Source organism: Procambarus clarkii, chromosome 24 (assembly GCF_040958095.1).
Source record: "Procambarus clarkii isolate CNS0578487 chromosome 24, FALCON_Pclarkii_2.0, whole genome shotgun sequence".
Classification (NCBI taxonomy): domain Eukaryota; kingdom Metazoa; phylum Arthropoda; class Malacostraca; order Decapoda; family Cambaridae; genus Procambarus; species Procambarus clarkii.
Genome location: NC_091173.1, coordinates 2,096,601 through 2,119,880, shown reverse-complemented (window position 1 = coordinate 2,119,880; position 23,280 = coordinate 2,096,601). Strand labels below are relative to the sequence as shown.

Genomic DNA, 23,280 nt, shown 5'->3' with positions numbered 1-23,280 from the left:
GGTAGTGTTTAGTTTTTATCTTAAACTGGTTGAGAGAGGTACAGTCTTTAATATGGTTGGGAAGGTCATTCCACATTCTGGGTCCCTTGATTTGTAGAGCATTTCTAGTTTGATTAAGTCGTACTCTAGGAATATCAAAACTGTATTTATTTCTGGTGTGGTGCTCATGGGTTCTGTTACAACCTTCAATGAAGCTTTTGAGGTCAGGATTGGCATTACAGTTCAGCGTTTTATATATGTATAATACACAAGAGAGAATGTGCAGTGACTTAATATCTAACATATTCAGAGATTTGAGTAAAGGTACCGAGTGATGTCTGTGGCCAGAGTTGGATATTGTCCTAATAGCAGCTTTGTGTTGAGTAAATAGAGGACGTAAATGATTTTGGGTAGTAGAACCCCAAGTACAAATACCATAGTTGAGGTATGGATAGATGAGGGAGTAATAGAGAGTAACCAGGGCAGGGCGGGGTACATGATAACTGATCTTAGAAAGAATGCCAACAGTTTTTGAAACTTTTTTTGATATATTTAGAATGTGACCCTGGAAATTCAGCTTGTGGTCGATGAGAACGCCAAGGAATTTGCCATCTAATTTGTTACAAATTTGGGTATTGTTTATTTTGAGATTTATCTGATTAGAGGATTTATTGCCAAACAGAATATAAAACGTTTTGTCAATGTTAAGGGTGAGTTTGTTGGCGGTTAGCCAAAGATGGACATGTTACATTTGTTAATTCCTACTTATATTATTTACATGTTCTGCAGAATTTAATTCTCAATCGGCCTGTGTCTTTTTCCCCCTGGTCAGAAATAATACTTTCTAATAATTTGTAAACATAGTTGATACTTAGTTTAATCATTAATAATCAACAACAAGCTCATTCTTTTAATGCTCTGTGAGAAACACGATTCGTCTTACGGCTGGCAAGGAAGATAGGAACAAACGCACATCATCAAATGCATCAAATAATGTAAAGTAACTTATTTAGAGTTCAATTTGACCTCTAGTTTCCCACTAAGAAACCCAGGGTCGTAACTGAGCATGAAGTCAACGAGCCTTTCTCGATCTCCGTAACCAGCATTTAATCTGAATTGTATGTCTGGGGGAAGATTATTGAAGCTAGAGGTGGTTGCCCAAGCATCGACTAACTCGTTTGCTCTGTGTAGAGGGTGAGGGTGTGCTACTTGGCCGATCTTATCTCCTTTAATTCTTTTAATATCCATCCATGCTTGGCTGAGTGGGGTGTGAGAGTTGAGACTTAACAAAAGTTTCCCAGTTATCTTGCCTGAACTCTGTCATGCGCTCCCTCGCCTTGGCTAGGGCTTTCTGAAAGAGCTTGAGCATTGCTGGCGTACGTGTTTCCCTATATGCAAGCCCAACTCGTCTGGCAGTGCGTGTCAAAGTACGCAATTTGGGGTCATTGTAATAGGCATGGTGTTTATTACCTTTCATATCGTTCCGGCTATTGGATGGTGCAGGGGGTCGACCTGAAGGGTCAGCAAACATTTGGAGGTCAACCTGTCCTCTTAAAAATAACGTCGCTTTTGACCGTTTGCCCGTATGGCCGAAATTGGACGTAATTTGAATATGAAAATAAAATGAAAATATATTTGGGATTTTTTTTTCAACAACAGTAAGTTAAGGGTCCTCTGATAGGTTAGGTGGACAGGAAATTCTCATAAAGTTTCAAAAGTTATGAAAAACGTTAATTGAAAGTCTCCTATTCTAACCTTACAGAGTCGGCCGGACGACTCAAACAGAAAACGGAACAGTACGTCACTTTTGTGAGTCGATTTAATTTCAAATCACGTCCAAATTTGGCCATAGCGCGCATACGAGTCAAAAGTGACGTTATTTTTAAGAGGACGGGTTGCTGTACTAGGACGTCGTTAAATGTCTGGACTGTGGAGGGATCATAAGTGCTGTACCACTCTGATACATGAGCAGCAAAGTCTTCACGTCGAGCAGGAGGAACACTGAACCGTTTGCAATTGAAAGTCCCACCGGGCAGGATGGTATTTCCTATACATAGAGTAGTCAATCTAGGGTGATGATCTGACAACAAATCTGTTACAATAGATGACGTGCACCAGACGTGAGAGACGTTGAAACCAACACAGAGGTCTAGAATGCCTCCACAAATATGCGTGGGTTCAAGGTCACCCACAATCTGCACATCTTGGTGACTATTTAGTAGCGACAACAATTGATTCCCGTTACCGTTCCTGAAGCGAGAGCCACCAGTGAGGAACTGGATGCAACCAACAATTAGAAACTGAACACCAGGGAATCCTCAGAGTCAATATGGTGCAAAATACTGGCTCTAGATGGTAGCAAAGCAAAATGATAGTGGGAGTAAATGACAATGAAAAAGTGCACGTAAAAAATTCTATGCATGCATTAAATACAGAACCCAGCAAATACGCAAATTAGCATTGTTTACGTTATAAACCTTCCGTTTTCTTAGAACATAGTTAACAAATAACATTTTCTATGAATCATTAGGGAGAAAGTTAAGCTTATTTTCTTTACTGAGACAAGCAAGAAGATTGTTGCCAGGAGTATCACGGGGGTGTAGCTCAAATGGTAGAGCGCTCGCTTAGCATGTGAGAGGTACGGGGATCGATACCCCGCATCTCCAGTACTCTTTTGTTAATGGTTCGACTTGGTCATCTGTTGACAATTAAAGGTATGAGTATAATAGTTTCCACTAAAAGAACACGCTATAGGTGTTGTATGTACTATCTCTATCTATAAATCTAACATTATGTTTGTAAATCAACTATGTATGTACTTTCCTGAATAAAATTTACTTTACTACTTTACTAATAAATACCAGGTAAATCAAACTTAGTTAATAAATATTATTTTGACAGAAGGAAAATATCTTTAAACAATCAGCAGTCATAAAATAGGAATAATAGAGTTGACAAATTAACAGAAAAATTGGTAGAGTTGGCTATGTAGGACTGAGGCTCTATGAGAACATGGAGCTACGTACTGTGGCAGACATTGCATTAGGATTGATTAACCACAAAATATATATACAATTAATAATTATTTAAACTTATGGTTGTAAATTATGGAAAATTTACAAATAAATGTTTATAAATATGAGAATATAATAAAAATATAAATAAAGTTTTTAGAAATATGTTACTAAAAATTTGAGTATATCATTTAGAGAGCACAGACCTGTGGCGCAGTTGTCTACGTCCCCGGATGATAACAGAGTATCCCGAAACAAATTTACAAGGGCCGTGACGAGGATTCGAACCTACGTCCGAGATCATCTCAAACGCTGCCTTAATCGACTGAGCTACGACATGGTCAAAAGAGTTGAAACCAGAAGAATCCTCGTCACTGCCCTTGTGGATTTGTTCATTGATGCATCACGCTATTGTGATTTCTGTGTGTAATGAAGTAAGGGCGAAGAGGTAGAACGGCCTATTGACATAGCTCGAGTGTATGGGGGGAGTTGTGTAAAACCCTGGTTTGTGTCTCGGAGAGGCTGCAGGATCCAAGTAAGTTCAGTAGAACTTCTGGTTTCAACTCTTTTTGACCATGTCGTAGTGTAAACACGAGTAGCGCCAGTTCATAAAGAAGGCAATACGGCAGACATAAACAATTACAGACCGATATCTAATCTACCTATATTATCAAAAATATTTGAAAAAAAATATTTACAAACAGCTCTACTCCTACCTCGTAAAATTCAACATATCAGTTTGCTTCCGCTCCCAATAGAGTACCAACGATGCAATTATTAGTCTCCTCGACACAATCTATTCATTCCTTGGCCAAAATTAGTTCACAATTGGGCTCTTCATTGACATTGACCTTATTTACCGCTTACTTAAACTTCACTGTGGTGGAATCTGAGACCATGCCCTGAACTATATTCTATCATATCTTAGTGAGTCACCCATATATATTCATCAATTATATAACCTTTCCCACTCTACCATTAACCATAGGGGAGCCACAGGGCAGCCTCCTAGGACCTCTCTTATTTCTTATATACATCAATGACCTGCCAAATGGCTCTAACGTTCTTAAACCTATATTATTTGGGGATGATACTACTTTCATCTACACAGACCCCAACCCACACACACTAAATAGTGTTGTAATTAGCGAATTAATGAAAAGTCCACTCATGGATCTCAACCAACCACCTCACACTAAACTCAGAAAAGACCTTCTACATAATATATGAAATCAAATCATCAAATGAAATTAAGATCCAGATAGACTATATGAACATCAGTAATGAAAATGATGTAAAGTTCCTTGGCCAATACGTAGCCAAGAGACTAAACTTCAGCACCCACTTACAACACATAAGTAAAAAAAGTCTCAAAAACGGTTGGTATACTTTTCTAAAATCAGATATTATTTTTTTTTTTTTTTTTTTTGTTTTTTTTTTTTTTTTTTTGTTTTTTTTTTTTTTGAGATATATACAAGAGTTGTTACATTCTTGTACAGCCACTAGTACGCGTAGCGTTTCGGGCAAGTCCTTAATCCTATGGTCCCTGGAATACGATCCCCTGCCGCGAAGAATCGTTTTTTCATCCAAGTACACATTTTACTGTTGCGTTAATTATGTTCATATTATGTTCAAAACTCTGCTCTCCGCTCACTATACTACTCGCTAATCTATCCCTGTTTTACATATGGTATCTGTGCTTGGGGTTCAACCACTGCAAACTACCTCAAGCCCATCATCAGCCAGCAAAAATCTGCTATCATAACAATAACAAACTCTGTTTTCAGACAACACACAGACCCTCTGTTTAAATCTCTAAACATAATCTCACTCCACACATTATCTTGTGCAATTAACATGAACAAAACCTAGTTTCTAAATGCAAATCCTGACCTGAAACTCTTCTTTGACAGATGAAATAGAACCCATAATCACCACACCAGAAACAAATATCTCTTTGATTTTCCAGGATTCAAACTAAATCTGTGAGAACACTCTATGCAAATACAAAGACCTGGTCTATAGAACTCACTCCCTAACGAATTAAAAAACTGTCCAACTTACGCCTTATTCAAAAATAAAATGAAAAAGTACCTAATTTCATCCCTCATAGTTTCCTACCTAGTACTTCAAACTCCCACTGTATATTGTGCTACAAAATCCCCAATATATGTGCCTAAGCCATACAGCTTCACCTGTGTAATTACTGCTATCAACTTATATTATAATAATAATAATAATTATAATATAATAATAATAATAATTTTTATTTAGGTAAGGTACATACATAAAGAGATTTTACAAAGTTTGTTGGCTTTATAGATAGAGCTAGTACATACAATGCCTAAAGCCACTATTACGCAAAGCGTTTCGGGCAGGAAAAAACACTACTGACTAAAGCTTAAAACTAATGGGAAAAAAAGAAAAAAATGCGTTGAGTACAAATAAAAATAGAGTTTTTTTTTTTTTTTTATTATTATTTTCTACCACAAACGTGGCCACACATTTACAATGCTAACCAGCATATATACATTTTCTTCTGTCCTCCATGGACAGGGTTAGAGAAATGTTAAACATAGAGTTCAAGGGTTTATTGAACACTCAACCACAGAAGGTGATTCGGTGCTTTTAAAATGCTAAGCTAACCTACATACGTAAATACATAGATACACAGATTTACGTATGCCCTACATAAAGTGTTTGATGTGACTTTTACAGTGTCATTAATGTACATTCACAAAGGTGAAATGTAATTCTGATCAGCTTCCATATATACTTTATACCCATACATATACATACATATACACACACATGCATTCACATACATCTGTCTCATTTACTCTGACAGGGTGAGATAGCTGATAAAGAAACTAGTGTGCAATTAAGCACTTAATCACTGAAGGTGATGAAGGTGCTTTTACAAGCTCAGGTTATATAGTTACATCATATAACATTGAATAAATGATATATTGAATATAACATTGAATAAGTGATATATTACATGGTCAATCTTGGATACAAGTCCAATATATCATCAAGTGTTCCAGTACTCATATAGTAATTACAGAGTTCAGCATACCTTAGCCCAGGAGGGCGAAAGTCAGTCAGTATGGGACATTCTACAATATAATGTTCAAGAGAGTGCATGTTTTCTCTTTCACAAAGTTGACACATTGTGTACTCGACATTTGGGTTTTGAGAAAGCTGCCAGATACGTCTATATCCCAGGCGTATTCTGGCCACTATAACATCACATTGCCGGGTTCTTGTTCTATTAGTCCCATATGTGAATGTCTCCTCACGATATCTATCATAATATTTAATGCTACAACTTTCAGGTCTTTGTGAATTTGTTAGGTCGGTGAGATTTTCATTAGATATTTGTTTAAGTATTCTCTTTGTCACTGCTAATGAAACACCCATATCAATTTCTACCACTGGTTTTCTGCAGGCTGTCTTAGCAAGCATATCAACAGTGTCATGCCTTGAGATGCCAACATGTGATGGTATCCATAGGAATTTAATCTCAAATCTGTTTTCTTTAGCAGCTAAAACATTCATTCGAATATCACTGACTATTTTCTGGGTGTCACTACTATGTGCATTCAGTGCCAGGAGTGCACTCTGCGAGTCACAGTATATAGAGGTAAAAGAGGGGGGAACATTGTTGAAAAAACAGCACAAATACAATTACAAATTATTACAGAAAATTACATTAAAACAGCGTTGATTTGTAAAACAAAAAAAAACAAACAAAAAACATACATGGGTTGACAATAGAGAGGTAAGGTAGGTTACAGGGAATTTATTAGGTATAGCTTCGTTTTTACCTTAAACTGGTTGAGAGAGGTACTGTCTTTAACATGGTTGGGAAGGTCATTCCACATTCTGGGCCCCTTGATTTGTAGAGCATTTCTGGTTTGATTAAGTCGTACTCTAGGAATATCAAAACTGTATTTATTTCTGGTGTGGTGCTCATGGGTTCTGTTACAACCTTCTATGAAGCTTTTGAGATCAGGATTGGCATTACAATTTAGCGTTTTGTATATGTATAGTACACATGAGAGAATGTGCAGTGACTTAATGTCTAACATATTCAGGGATTTGAATAGGGGTACCGAGTGATGTCTGGGGCCAGAATTGGATATTGTCCTAATAGCAGCTTTGTGTTGAGCAATTAGAGGACGTAAGTGATTTTGGGTAGTAGAGCCCCAAGCACAAATACCATAGTTGAGATATGGATAGATAAGGGAGTAATAGAGTCACCAGGGCAGGGCGTGGCGTGGCATATTATGGTTGTTGAACATATTGAATACTAATTTTACCACAATGTTCCTATTAATAATCCTCAAATTATACTACAATGTTCCTGTTGATAATCTTCAAATTTTACTACAATCTTCCTATTAATTTTTTCAAATTTTCTTACACTGTACCTTTTAATATTCTTCAAATTTTCCTGCAAATTACCTACTTAAAATTATCTCTTAGGTTAAGGACCTGTCAAAAACGCTATGCGTGTTAGTGGCTTTACAAGAATGTTAAAACATAAATGCTTTGTACTCTAACAAACCCGATGTATCTTTCTGTATATAAATAAATAATTATAAATGTAAATAAATAAATAAACAAAAGCTTCAATCGAAATCAAAAGCTTCCTCATACCCTTAATCACTAGACCTACTAGAATCACTGACAGTACTGCCACGACTCTAGATCACATCTGGACCAACATAACCTCTCCGCTTACTTCAGGTATAATCACCGATAGCACTACAGACCATTACCCCACATTTCTCTTAACTAACATTAACAAACCACCTCTAGAGACAAGGGAGTTAAGCTTTAGGCTGCACAATGAAACTGCTATAGACAATTTTATAGCTGCTGCTGATAATGTCAACTGGGAGTCCGAGTTAGGTAACATAGGGGACATCAACCTAGCAGTGCAATCTTTTCTTCAAAAAACTCTCAGCCTTTATAACACCCACTGTCCTATGCTTACAAAACAAGTCACAACCAAAAGGCTTAACAATCCTTGGCTTACAAAGGGAATACTTAAATCTATTAATAAAAAACATGACCTTGAGAAGAAGTATAGGTTAGGAACCGTCTCCAAAGAATTCTCAAAGAATTTCTCGTTATTGCTATCTAAAATAATTAGAAGAGCCAAAACTAAATACTACGAAGATAAATTTACCCAAACAAAGAGCAATATTAAAAAAACATGGAGCACAATTTCACAAATATTGGGATCAAAGAAGATTTTAAATAACAAACCAACACTCCTGTCCAATAACGATGGTCAGCTTTCAGCCTCTGATTCTGCTGTTGAGTTCAGTAGGTTCTTCTCTTCCATTGGGTCATCCCTTGCAAATGATATTCCATCTTCCAGTACTGATGTTAAGGACTATCTTACAGGTAACTATCCACAGTCTCTGTACCTAAAGCCTACAAATTCCACTGATGTTAATGAGATCAACATCAACATCGGTGTTCCTCAGGGCAGCATACTTGGCCCTCTCCTCTTTCTCATCTACATTAATGACCTTCCTGGTGCCTCCCAACACCTCAAACCAATTCTATTTGCTGACGACACAACCTACATTTACTCCAGTCCTGACCCCCTTGCTCTAAATGTCACAGTGAATACTGAGCTAAATAAAGTCCATCTTTGGCTAACGGCCAACAAACTCACCCTTAACATTGACAAAACTTTCTATATTCTGTTTGGCAATAAATCCTCTAATCAAATAAATCTCAGGATATACCCAAATTTGTAACAAAATAGATTGCAAATTCCTTGGCATTCTCATTGACCACAAGCTGAATTTCCAGGGACACATTCTAAATATATCAAAAAAGTTTCAAAAACTGTTGGCATTCTTTCTAAGATCAGATATTATGTACTACGCCCTGCCCTGGTGACTCTCTATTACTCCCTCATCTATCCATATCTCAACTATGGTATTTGTGCTTGGGGTTCTACTACCCAAAATCATTTACGTCCTCTAATTACTCAACACAAAGCTGCTATTAGGACAATATCCAACTCTGGCCCCAGACATCACTCGGTACCCCTTCTCAAATCTCTGAATATGTTAGATATTAAGTCACTGCACATTCTCTCATGTGTATTATACATATATAAAACGCTGAACTGTAATGCCAATCCTGACCTCAAAAGCTTTATTGAAGGTTGTAACAGAACCCATGAGCACCACACCAGAAACAAATACAGTTTTGATATTCCAAGAGTACGACTTAATCAAACTAGAAATGCTCTACAAATCAAGGGACCCAGAATGTGGAATGACCTTCCCAACCATGTTAAAGACTGTACCTCTCTCAACCAGTTTAAGTTAAAAACTAAACACTACCTAATTAACTCCCTGTAACCTACCTTACCCCTATATTGTCAACCTATGTCTGTTATTTTTTTAAACAACGCTGTTTGTCGACCTAATTGTATTTGTGCTGCTTTTTCTGCCATGTTCCCCCGTTTTTTATTTTTATTTTTATTTGTTCTCAACACATTTTATTCTTTATGCTCAATTAGTATTAAGTTTTAGTCTTTAATGTTTTTCCTGCCCGAAACGCTTTGTGTAATAGTGGCTTTAGGCATTGTATGTACTAGCTCTATCTATAAATCTATCAGTTTTTGTATAACCTCTTGTATGTATGTACTTTACCTGAATAAACATTTATTTATTTTATATAAGCATACTTGCTGAAGAGTAAATATCATTATTATTTTTATTAGGAAGCTTGAGTAGAGAACAGTGTGTTGGTACAATGTTGGTACAACAAGAATGTGCTAAACACAGGAACAATCTCTCAGCCTCCCAGGAACAACGTCAGGTGTTTAAATTGTTTCTACACAAATGACAGAAGCCTAGTAAATATATTTGACTCATTATGTGCGTATGCTGAGGCTGAACATTCTGGCATCATTGGCATGAGTGAAACATGGGACCGAGAGGACACTATAGAAGGGGAACGCCATCTCCCGGGACGCCACCCACCTTTCAGAAAGGACAGAACAACAAGGGCAGGTGGTGTAATGCTTTATGTGAAAGAGGACCTGGATGTAACCAACAATGAGGAACTGAACACCAGGGGATCCTCAGAGTCAGTATGGTGTAACATACTGGCTCAAGATGGTAGCAAAATGACTGTGGAAGTATGCTACAGGGCTGACACAGCAGCAGCAGAGGATGTTGCTGATCTGCATAATGTGATCAAAGCGACATCAGAAACCCAAACACTATTAATGGGGGATTTTAACCATGAGACCATAGATTGGGTAAATCTAACATAACAAGCGGAGGGAGAACAATTTATAGATCTGGTTCAGGACTCCTTCCTCATACAGCATGTGGTAGAGCCCACACGTGTTAACAACATACTAGTTCTTGTGCTAACATCAGAAGAGAGTATGATTGATTAAATTCAGGTTGGGGGAAAAGTTAACGTTCTCATGTGATCACCATATATTAAGATGGACTACGAATACAGAAACCCACAGAAAGGTTCAAGATGATGAATTTCTAGATTACCACAGAGGAAACTACTAAGGAATAAGAGAGGAACTTCAAAGCATCTCCTGGAGGAAGCTAATAGGTGAGCATGACATGGAAGCATCATCACAGAACTTTAAGGTCATCACCGAACTCGTTCAAATATATGTGCCAACATGAAGGAAGAACCGAAAGAGAACTAGATGGATGACTCAGGCAGTAAAACAAGTATTGATAACTAAGAGAAACCTCTGAAGGACGCATAAATCCACGACGGACATCATTGAATATCAGATATATAAAAGGGCACTAAACTCAGCCACTCAGGAAATCAGATCAGCCAAAAGGAACTGCAAAAGAAAACTTGGCCAAAATATAAAGAAAGATCCAAAGTGGTTCTCTGCCTTTATAAGAAGTAAAACCAAAACTAAGGACTCAGTAGGACCTTTAAAAGATGAGGATAACCAAACTGTAGTGGAGGACAAGAGGGCAGCAAACACTCATGGAGGACAAGAGGGCAGCAAACACTCATGGAGGACAAGAGGGCAGCAAACACTCATGGAGGACAAGAGGGCAGCAAACACTCATGGAGGACAAGAGGGCAGCAAACACTCATGGAGGACAAGAGGGCAGCAAACACTCATGGAGGACAAGAGGGCAGCAAACACTCATGGAGGACAAGAGGGCAGCAAACACTCATGGAGGACAAGAGGGCAGCAAACACTCATGGAGGACAAGAGGGCAGCAAACACTCATGGAGGACAAGAGGGCAGCAAACACTCATGGAGGACAAGAGGGCAGCAAACACTCATGGAGGACAAGAGGGCAGCAAACACTCATGGAGGACAAGAGGGCAGCAAACACTCATGGAGGACAAGAGGGCAGCAAACACTCATGGAGGACAAGAGGGCAGCAAACACTCATGGAGGACAAGAGGGCAGCAAACACTCATGGAGGACAAGAGGGCAGCAAACACTCATGGAGGACAAGAGGGCAGCAAACACTCATGGAGGACAAGAGGGCAGCAAACACTCATGGAGGACAAGAGGGCAGCAAACACTCATGGAGGACAAGAGGGCAGCAAACACTCATGGAGGACAAGAGGGCAGCAAACACTCATGGAGGACAAGAGGGCAGCAAACACTCATGGAGGACAAGAGGGCAGCAAACACTCATGGAGGACAAGAGGGCAGCAAACACTCATGGAGGACAAGAGGGCAGCAAACACTCTACATCAGTAGAAAGGTTAGATGACATCCCTTCACCCACACAATGTTTCAAGGAGGCGAAGACAACGAATTTAAGAATATAACCATAACAGCGACATAAACAGGAAGAACATTGACAAACTAAGACTCGAAAGCCTCAGGTGTGGATGGAATACAATCCAATTACTGGTTCGGTTGATAATTTGTAGCACCAATTACCACGTAACGTGGTGGAGGTGGGGTCTCTTGATTATTTCAAGCGCGGGTTGGACAAGTATATGAGTGGAATTGGGTGGTTATAAATAGGAGCTGCCTCGTATGGGCCAATAGGCCTTCTGCAGTTACCTTAATTCTTATGTTATTATGTTCTTAAGAACATAAGAATAAATGTAACTGCAGAAGACCTATTGGCCCATACGAGGCAGCTCCTATTTAAAACCACCCAATCCCACTCATATACATGTCCAACCCACGTTTGAAATAATCAAGAGACCCCACCTTGAAAATGGTTCCACAAATCAACAACCCTATCACCGAACCAGTATTTGCCCAGGACTTTCCGAAATCTAAACTTATCCAGTTTATACCCATTGTTTCGTGTTCTGTCATGTGGTAATACCACATGGCTTGAAACAATCGAGGGACCCCACATCCACCACGTTACGCGGCAATTGGTTCCACAAATTGCAAATTTGCCGATGATACGAAAATCGGTAGGGAAATTAATTCGGAGGAGGACTCACTATCACTTCAAGTTGATCTAGATAGGGTTTTGAAATGGTCAAAGGATTGGCAGATGCAGTTTAATGCTGATAAATGTAAAGTTCTGAGGTTAGGTAATGATGATAGAGTTACAAGATACGAGCTAGATGGTGTTGTGATTGCGAAGTCGGATTGCGAAAGGGATCTGGGAGTTATGATTAGTAAGAATTTAAAACAAAAGGATCAATGCATAAATGTTCGTAATAAGGCAAATCGGACACTTGGATTTATTAATCGCAGCGTTAGTAACAAGACACCTGGTGTGGTTCTCAAGCTATATCTTGCTCTAGTTAGGCCCCATTTAGATTATGCAGTTCAGTTTTGGTCGCCATATTATAGAATGGATATAAATTCACTTGAACGTGTCCAGCGTAGGATGACTAAGTTAATTCCCCAAATTAGAAATCTTTCATATGAAGAAAGATTAACAAAGCTTAAGTTGCATTCACTGGAAAGGCGAAGAGTTAGGGGTGACATGATAGAGGTTTACAAGTGGATGAATGGACATAACCGGGGGGATATTAATAGGGTATTAAAAGTATCAACACAGGACAGAACACGAAACAATGGATATAAATTGGATAAGTTTAGATTTAGGAAAGACTTGGGTAAATACTGGTTCAGTAACAGGGTTGTTGATTTGTGGAACCAATTGCCGCGTAACATTGTGGAGGTGGGGTCCCTCGATTGTTTCAAGCACGGGTTGGACAAGTATATGAGTGGGATTGGGTGGTTATAGAATAGGAGCTGCCTCGTATGGGCCAATAGGCCTTCTGCAGTTACCTTTGTTCTTATGTTCTTATGTTCACAAATCAACAACCCTGATACTGAACCAGTATTTACCCAAGTCTGTCCTAAATCTAAACTTATCAAATTTATACCCATTGTTTCGTGTTCTGTCTTGTGTTGATATTTTTAATACCCTATTAATATCCCCCCTGTTATGTCCATTCATCCACTTGTAAACCTCTATCATGTCACCCCTAACTCTTCGCCTTTCCAGTGAATGCAACTTAAGCTTTGTTAATCTTTCTTCATATGAAAGATTTCTAATTTGGGGAATTAGCTTAGTCATCCTACGTTGGACACGTTCAAGTGAATTTATATCCATTCTATAATACGGCGACCAAAACTGAACTGCATAATCTAAATGGGGCCTAACCAGAACAAGATATAGTTCAAGAACCACACCAGGTGTCTTGTTACTAACACTTCGATTAATAAATCCCAGTGTCCTATTTGCCTTATTACGAACATTCATGCATTGATCCTTTTGTTTTAAATTCTTACTAATAATAACTCCCAGATCCCTTTCGCAATCCGACTTCGCAATCTCAACACCATCTAGCTCGTATCTTGTAACTCTATCATCATTACCTAGCCTCAGAACTTTACATTTGTCAGCATTAAACTGCATTTGCCAATCCTTTGACCATTTCAAAACCCTATCTAGATCAACTTGAAGTGATAGTGAGTCCTCCTCCGAATTAATTTCCCTACCGATTTTCGTATCATCGGCAAATTTGCAAATGTTGCTACTCAAACCTGAATCTAAATCATTTATATATATTATAAACAACAGAGGTCCCAGGACAGAGCCCTGAGGTACTCCACTAACAACATTATCCCACTCTGACTTAACCCCATTTATACTAACTCTCTGTTTCCTTTGGAATAGCCATGCCCTAATCCAACTTAATATAGCACCCCCAATACCATGAGCTTCTATTTTTTTAATTAGTCTTTCATGTGGCACTGTATCAAAAGCTTTGCTAAAGTCAAGGTACACAACATCACAATCCTTACCACTATCAACTGCCTCAACTATGCTGGAATAAAAAGTTAGCAAATTTATTAAACATGAACGGAACATTTGTAAAACCATGTTGCGTCTCATTTATTAATTTGTTCTTATGTTCTTATGTTCTTAATTTATGTTTTTCAAGATGGAGACGAATTGTATTTGCAATTATTGATTCAAGTAACTTTCCCACAATAGACGTTAGGCTAATTGGCCGATAGTTTGACGCAAGTGATCTATCTCCTTTCTTAAAAATTGGCACCACATTAGCTACCTTCCATGACTCTGGCACTCTGCCTGACTCTATTGATTTATTAAATATGGTAGACAGTGGCTCGGAAAGCTCCTCTTTGCATTCTTTAAGCACCCTAGCAAACACTTCATCCGGCCCTGGGGATTTGTTTGGTTTGAGTTTTACTATTTGTTTAAGAACATCCTCCCTGGTAACTGCTAAACTAGTCAACCTGTCCTCATCCCCACCCACATAGACTTGTTCGGCTGAAGGCATATTGTTAAGTTCTTCTTTAGTAAATACAGATATAAAATATTTGTTAAAAATACTACTCATCTCCTTGTCATTATCCGTTATTTGACCTGTCTCAGATTTTAATGGACCTATCCTTTCCCTAGTCTTAGTTCGATATAACTGAAAAAACCCTTTAGGATTTGACTTTGCTTGCTCAGCTATGCGAACTTCATAGTTTCTTTTTGCTTTCCTAATCTCTTTTTTAATATTTCTAACCAGTTGTATGAATTCCTATTCTAAACTGGCTTCCCCATTCTTAATCCTTTTGTACCAAGCTCTCTTTTTACCTATAAGGTTCTTTAAATTATTTGTTATCCACTTTGGGTCATTAGTATTCGACCTATTCAATTTGTATGGTATACTACGTTCCTGTGCTTTGTTTAGAATATTCTTAAATAAGTTATATATTAAATCCACATCGAAATCCCCTTTTACGTCACCTATCGCTGGGTTCATGTCTCGCTCTAAGACCGGCCAACACCCCATACCCAAGACTTTCCAATCTATTTGACCCAAAAAATTTCATAGGCTATTAAAATCAGCTTTTCGAAAATCTGGCACTTTAACAGAATTTTCTCCTACAGGTCTATTCCATTCTATGCTAAATCTGATTACTTTGTGATCACTGTTCCCTAGCTCACTCCCTATTTCGATGTCATTAATTTGTGTTTCCCTGTTAGTTAACACTAAATCTAAAATATTTTTTTCCCGCGTTGGTTCCTTAATGTGTTGCGTTAGAAAGCAATCGTCAATTAATTCTAGAAAATCTTCTGCTTCACTATTCCCTGTTTTGTTCACCCAGTTTATTCCACTAAAATTAAAGTCACCCATGACATAAATACTGTTAGATCTAGATGCTCTAGATATTTCATCCCATAGATGCTTTGCTTCCATTCTGTCTAAATTTGGTGGCCTATATATAACTCCTATTATAATATTATTTGCTTTTTCGTATAATTCTATCCAAATAGTTTCTGTGTGTGGCTCAGTTTTGATTCCCTCTTTGAGACTACATTTCAAATTGTCCCTAACATATATGGCTACTCCACCTCCTCGTCTAATATATCTATCTGTGTGAAATAGTTTAAATCCATTTATTTGATATTCAGCTAATAGTTCTCTATTTTCTACATTCATCCACGTTTCGGTAAGTGCAATAATATCTATTTTTTCTGTGCAGACAAGAGCATTTAATTCGTTAATTTTATTTCTTAGACTTCTACTGTTAGTGTAATATACCCTAAGTTAACAAAGTTAATTGTTATTTTGAGGCCCTTTTCTTTCCCTGATCATTTTGCCAATTCTTTTCTCCCACGAACACATACTTTTATTACCTCCTTCCTCCAAATCAATTCCCATACCACTATCTACTAACAGTTTAAACCCAAACAAACGCCTCTAACCACTGGTTCCAACGAGTTCGCTACAACAACAACCCCAGCCCTCGATAGATGCACCCCATCGCGAGCATACATTTCATTTCTTCCATAGAAGTGTTCCCAGTTGTCTATGAAAGATATTGCATTTGATTTGCAATATCTTTCCAGCCGGCAATTGACACCAAGTGCCCTCGACATCCATTCATTTCCCACTCCCTTTCTTGGAAGAATGCCACATATGATCGGGATTCCTCCCTTGCTCCTAACTAATTCAATGGCTGTTCTGAATCTCTGTATTAGTTCCTCACTCCTAACTCGTCCAACATCATTACCCCCTGCACTAATACAAATAATGGGTTTGTTTCCATTTCCCGTCATAATATCATTCATGTTTCCAACAATATCACCAATTCCAGCTCCCAGATAGCAAACCCTTAATCTGTTCCCCCTATCTCTGGCTCCCCCTGTCTCCTATAATTTGGGGAATTAACTTTGTCATCCAACGCTGGACACGTTCAAGTGAATTTATATTCATTGTATAGTATGGCGACCAAAATTGAATTGCATAATTTAAATGGGGCCTAACCAGAGCAAGATATAGCTGAAGAACCACACCAGGTGTCTTGTTACTAACGCTTCGATTAATAAATCCCAGTGTCCTATTTGCCAATGAGGAACTGAACACCAGGGGATCCTCAGAGTCAGTATGGTGTAACATACTGGCTCAAGGTGGTAGCAAAATGACTGTGGAATAAATGACAATGAAAATATATATTTAAAATTGCATGTTAAAATTTATATTTTATTCATTTTCCTTTTATTCAACGACCAAAACCTTCTTCTTAAATTACATCATTATGGAGTCAGAGGTCACTCCCTCCAATACCTTCAGTCTTACCTCCAAATGACTCTCAACACCTCAAGCCAATCTTATTTGCTGACTAGCAGTACCCGCCACGCGTTGCTGTGGCTCAGTCTGGTCAAATGGGAAAGAAAGAAAAGAGAAAGCGCACGTTTCTAATATGTTTAATTTCACAATGCTTGTGGGTATACAATATTTTTGTTGTTCCATTGTCTGTGGAGTTATAGAGAATGTCTGGTTTGCCGACTCTAGAACACGCAATATATAATTGTCCACGTGAGAAGCAATCCGTGTCTAGATATAAACTGCACAATTCTAAAGATTGACCCTGAGCTTTGTTGATAGTGTTTGCAAACGCCAATCGAATTAGAAATTACTATCTCTTAAATTGAAATATCATATCTGTTGGAATCATAGGACTGCGAGGAATGAGGACATCTTGACCTTTGAAAGGTCCTGTCAAGATTGTTGCTTCTACGACGTCGCTGATTATTTTTTTACTGCAAGGCGCGTGGAGTTGCAAAGTTTTGGCTGGTTGATATTTCGCAACGTGATAATTGGCAAGACAATTTTCAGTTGCCGTACGTGTGGTGGCAGATCGAGTGAATTCAAAAATTCTGTTGGATAATTAACCGCTTCATCTGCTTCGTCAACAATGTCGACGGACTTGTATGTGACTGTCTCGCTTTGTTTGTTAGACTGAATAATATGGTTAAGGTCGTAGACGTTTTGTTCTTGGCCACAAGAACCGCTCGTTCACTCAACCAGTCGTTAGTCTTATAATTGGTTTCAATATCGGGAAATATTTTTTCAACCAATTTTTCTTTTGACGTCAGTAAATTGCAGCAGTTATGAGGCAATGAAATTCGTCCTGAGGTCAGATCAACCGGCCCGTTTACGTTCCCAATTTCTAGAAATTGATGTGAGAATATGTCAGCTGATGGATCGTTTTGCAGTAGCTACATAACTACACGCATATTTGTAGTTAATTTAAATGTCTTTACGTGGCGCCACAAAGTAGAGTATTTCAGGCAACCATTTATTTCGTCCGCTGGTGTCGATCGAGGAATTATTGGTAATTAAATTTAAATTTTGCCCCGAGGGGCGAGTTTATTGGGCAGCGCCACTCATCTTGTGAGTGGACACACCGCCATAGCAGCATGTACAACACTCCCCAATAGGAAGAAAACCCGCTGGGTTGTTCATCCTGTCACTTGTACCCAGACCCAGCTGGGACTTGCTTAACTGTCTCAAGTGAACAGCTCCTCAAACAAGAAGATTAACATCTATCAACCCTTAAAAGCTTACGTTATCTTGCGGGTGCAAAATGGGGAAATCTTTTAAGATCAGTATCAATATTTGACAAAGAGTGTTTTCCTAACTCAAACAATGTGGGGTTTATTATTCTACACATATTTCTGATATCTCTCAGGTGTTCACATTCACGTAGATAGTGGTCAAGGCGGTGTCCGTCACTCTCATCACAGATTCTGCAACTTCGCTGATCAACTGTTGTTTCCATTCCAAATCTCCATGGATATTTGTATCCAAGACGGATTCTCGCTATTACTGATTCTCTCCCTCGTCCTCCTCTTCTTCGGCCATAATGATTGGGATTGCCAGCTGCAACCATGTTGTACCATCGTATAGATTCACTGGTTTGTGCTTCTATCATCCTTTCCTCAGTTATCTTGTCACGGTGATGTTGCCTGACAATACCTCTAATTTGTAGTAGAGTCTTGGGTACGAAGTATTCAATATGGTCTCCTTCAGCGCCTTCAGCAGCCAGCACATCTGCTCGTTCATTCGCACATATTCCAACATGGGAGGGGATCCACAGAAACTTGATGACTCTTCCCTGATTGGTAAGTACTCTCACAGCTCTCTTAATTTCAGCGACTATTGCAAGATTTTCTGCCCGATTTTTACTTAGGCTTTGCAGTGCTGCTTTTGAATCGGTGCAAATCACTGCACCATTAGTGTTCCGTTCAAGAGACCTTAACGCCATAACAATGGCAGTTAGCTCTGCTTGCGTTGAAGAGGCATAGTTCTCAATACGTGCTTTTTCTTCATTTCTGCGTCAGAAAGTATTATCCTTGATTACCGTGTATGCTGCACCAGCCCTGCCATTGACAGGATTAGATGACCCGTCAGTGTAGATTTGATCTAGTTCATCTGCGGCTTCTTTATAAATTTCCTCGAGATACTTGTGCCTCATTTCTTGTGGTATCATGTTGGATTTTTTCGTTGCCATTTCATTGATGATCTTGCATGAGTCATCCTCCCAGGGCGGTAACCTCTCTTCAGGCAGGAGCTCATGGGCTTGCTCAAGCAGGTGAAGTTCTTCGAGGTAGCAGACTGCTCTGTGATGCCATTTTTTGCTTCTCCTGTCTCCCCCTGAAAGTAGCACAGAGCTCAGTTTTTTCTTAGCAATATCATTGTAATGGGGATCTCTGGCTATCCTAATTGCAAGCTTAGCATTCAGCTCCTGAATTCTGCTTTTAACACTGGGAAGGGACAACTCCTCTCGTAGATTAGACGTTTTGGCAGTACTTGGAACTCCAAGAATGATTGTCATGGCTTCATTTTGAATGCTTTCAAGCCTTTTCATATCGCTTTGGGAGTAGGTGCACAGAACTGGTGCGGCATAGTCTATGACGGAGCGCACATAGGCTGTGTACATCATTTTAAGCACGGCAATAGAGGCTCCATGTCCATTCCAGGTCATAGCTTTCAGTGCCCTGAGTCGACTTTTGCATGTTCCTATGAGTTGATTGAGCTCCTCTTTTGGTAATGTTTGCTTGAAATCTCCTGCAAGCAATACTAATGCGTTTCCAAATGGTCTGATGTTTCCACGCAAATCTTGCAATGATCGATCAAGAGCCTCGAACCATTTTTTGCGGGGCATTGTGCTTTCATCCCAAACAATAAGTTTGCATTTCTGCAATACTTTTCTCATGCCGGATGCATTGGAAATGTTGCACGTGGGAGTTTCAATGAACTGCATGTTCAATGGCGATTTCAAAGTCGAAGTAGCAGTTCTTCCACACAGTAACAATGTCGCAGCAATTGCGGACGATGCAAGAGCTAAGGTTATGCCATTTTGGGATCGAAATGCTGCCAGAATTAATCTAATTAGGACGGTTTTACCAGTTCCTCCTGGCGCATCTTAGATTTCTCCAAGCCCGTTATTGACAGTTTGAATTATTTGATTGTTAATGTCTTTTCGCTCAAGCGTTAGCTTAGGAATATTTAATTAAACATATGACAACAGATCTCCCGTGTTGTAATGTTGTTCACGTCACAATTCTACATCGACCGAAGCAGCAGCAGATCGATTCGATGATGGAATTTCCAACTGATTGAGAACTTTGTTTGCGATTTCTAAGCACAAGTCTTCAGTCATTATCAACTCTTCGTTGAAGATTTTGGCTGTAAAATCCATGTTCATATTATAATTTTCCTTGCGTATTCGACGGATAATATTTTCAGCCATGTGCGATTTATAATTATCCCATAACTGTGTTGGAGATGAAGGAGAGCCGGCGGTCAATATGATTGCCAACAATGCACAAATGCACAAATTTGATTTGTATGTGAGGTGTTGGAGGCGTCAGTAATGCACACATCACAGTGTCGGTCGTTCTCCAATAAATACAGAGCTTGACATGCACTACGGGAAGTGGCGTGTGCTGCGCCGTTGACAAATCTCAATGGCTGGAAAGACGTTGGACCGGACACATTTACCAACAGCTTGCGAAACAGAAGCATTCATCATGACTGGGATGCACGGTGTACAGTCAGCCTATCATAGTTTGTTTGAACATGACAGGTTGTCCGTCGACTCGCTCTCCTTGTTTGCGTCGTTCAAATGATTTTCTACTGGCATTCCATGTGTAATACGTAGACACTTCCGAAGACAGCAGTGTTTTGGCAAACGCGTCATTTTGACATAACGTGAAGAACACAGTTAACGCTGTAGTCGGTGGATTCACAGCTGTTTGTTCACATTTGCAGCTGTGAAATTAACGTGTTGTCCATTTTCTTGTTTTCAAGACAAAAACAAAAAATGCTAACGAAATATTTCAATTCAAACGCAAATCAATCGCCACAGCTCAATTTCACCACCAATTGCAATGAAAAATATGAAGAACAGTTAAAAAAAACGTAAAGAAAAACAATGAAAAAAGAAACAAATAAACAATACCCACGAAATGAACGGTATGGTAAACAACACAGCTCAATTCCAACGCAATGTCAGGTTATCTTGAGGTTATCTTGAGATGATTTCGGGGCTTTTTTTTTTTTTAGTGTTCCGCGGCCCGGTCCTCGACCAGGCCTCCACCCCCAGGAAGCAGCCCGTGACAGCTGACTAACACCCAGCTACCTATTTTACTGCTAGGTAACAGGGGCATAGGGTGAAAGAAACTCTGCCCATTGTTTCTCGCCGGCGCCCGGGATCGAATCCAGGACCACTGGATCACAAGTCCAGCGTGCTGTCCGCTCGGCCGACAGGAATGTCACACAAAATAATTAAATTTAATTTGATTTATAATAATTTAATTTAAAATAAATCAAAATCTATGAAAATTCAATTTATCAGTGCAATCGGAAACATTGAAATGGGATCGTAATATATTTTGTACAGTTTGTGTTGGTTTTACGTCCAACAGATGGCGCTGTTAAAAAAAAAAATTACCTGCCATAGGTGTGGCATCTAAATAGTAGGAATATGAAAACATGCACGTATTCGAATGGAACGTTGTGTCAAAATTTCAAAGCAATCAGTGAAGAACTTTCGGAGATTAACGATGCAATTATTAGTCTCCTTGATATAATTTACTCAGCCCTTGACAAAAATGAGTTTCCGATTAGACTCTTCATTGACCTGAGAAACGCCTTTGATACTGTTAATCACAATTATCTCTTACGTAAACGCCATCATTATGGAATCCGAGGCCATGCACTGGACTATATCCAATCCTATCTTAGTGATAGACACCAATGTGTAGCCATCAATAATATAACCTCTCCCACTCTACCAATAACCGTTGGAGTGCCACAGGGCAGCATCTTGGGACCACTCCTATTTCTTATATACATCAATGGTCTCCCTAATGTCTCTCACATTCTGAAACCTATTTTGTTTGCTGATGATACTACCCGCATCTACTCTAACCCCAACCCACATGCACTAAATACTGTAATGTTGTTAATAATGAACTAAAAAAAGTCCACTAATGGATGTCAACCAACAAACTAACACGTAACATAGAAAAGACCTACTACATCTTATTTGGAAGCAAATCTACAAATGCAATTCAGCTTCAGATAGACAATGTAAACATTAGCAATAAAAATGATGGAAAGTTTCTTTGCCTATTCCTTGGCAAGAGACTCAACTTCAGTACCCACATACAACACATAACTAAGAAAGTCTCTAAAACAGTTGGTATACTCTCCAAAATCAGATATTATGTACCTACCTCTGCTCTCATCTCTCTATATTATGCACTAATCTATCCCTATCTTAATTATGGTATCTGTGCATGGGGTTCAACCACCTTAAGCCCATCATCACCCAGCAAAGATCTGCTATCAGAATAATAACAAATTCTGCTTTCAGACAACACTCAGCCCCCTTGTTTAACTCCCTAAACATACTAAACATAATCTCACTCCACACATTCTCTTGTGTCAATTACAATTACAAAACCCTGTTCTTAACTGCAAATCATGTTCTGAAACTCTCCCTGGACAGATGTAATAGGACCCATTGTCACCACACCAGAAATAAATATCTCTTTGATATCCCCAGAGTCAAACTTAATCTGTGTAAACACTCTATGCAAATAAAGGGACCCAGTCTATGGAACTCACTCCCTATTGAATTGAAAAGCTGTCCAACTTTTGCGTCATTCAAAAACAAAACTAAAAAGTACCTAATTTCATCTTCATAGTTTTTTACCTTTTACTTTAAAATTGAACTCTATTTATTGCTACCCAATCTCCCAATCTTTATGTACCCAATCCGAACATCTTTACCATTGTGATCATTGCTGTCTTCTTATATGTGCTATCAATCTGCTGTATGGTGTCTATTAATCTTGTTTAAACTCTCACAAGTCGAGCCTGGCCTCGGGTCGGGCTTGGGGAGTAGAAGAACTCCCAGAACCCCATCAACCAGGTATCAACCAACCAGGTACCAATCAAGCTGTCAATGTAATCA

At 38.9% G+C, this 23,280-nt stretch overlaps 1 non-coding gene across 1 annotated transcript; it reads left to right on the top strand.

Annotated features, from left to right (window-relative positions):
• The first annotated feature begins 2,572 nt into the window (after positions 1-2,572).
• Positions 2,573-2,645, top strand: TRNAA-AGC (transfer RNA alanine (anticodon AGC)). Its single transcript has one exon. It is a non-coding gene; the product is annotated as a tRNA-Ala (tRNA).
• The last annotated feature ends 20,635 nt before the right edge of the window (positions 2,646-23,280 follow it).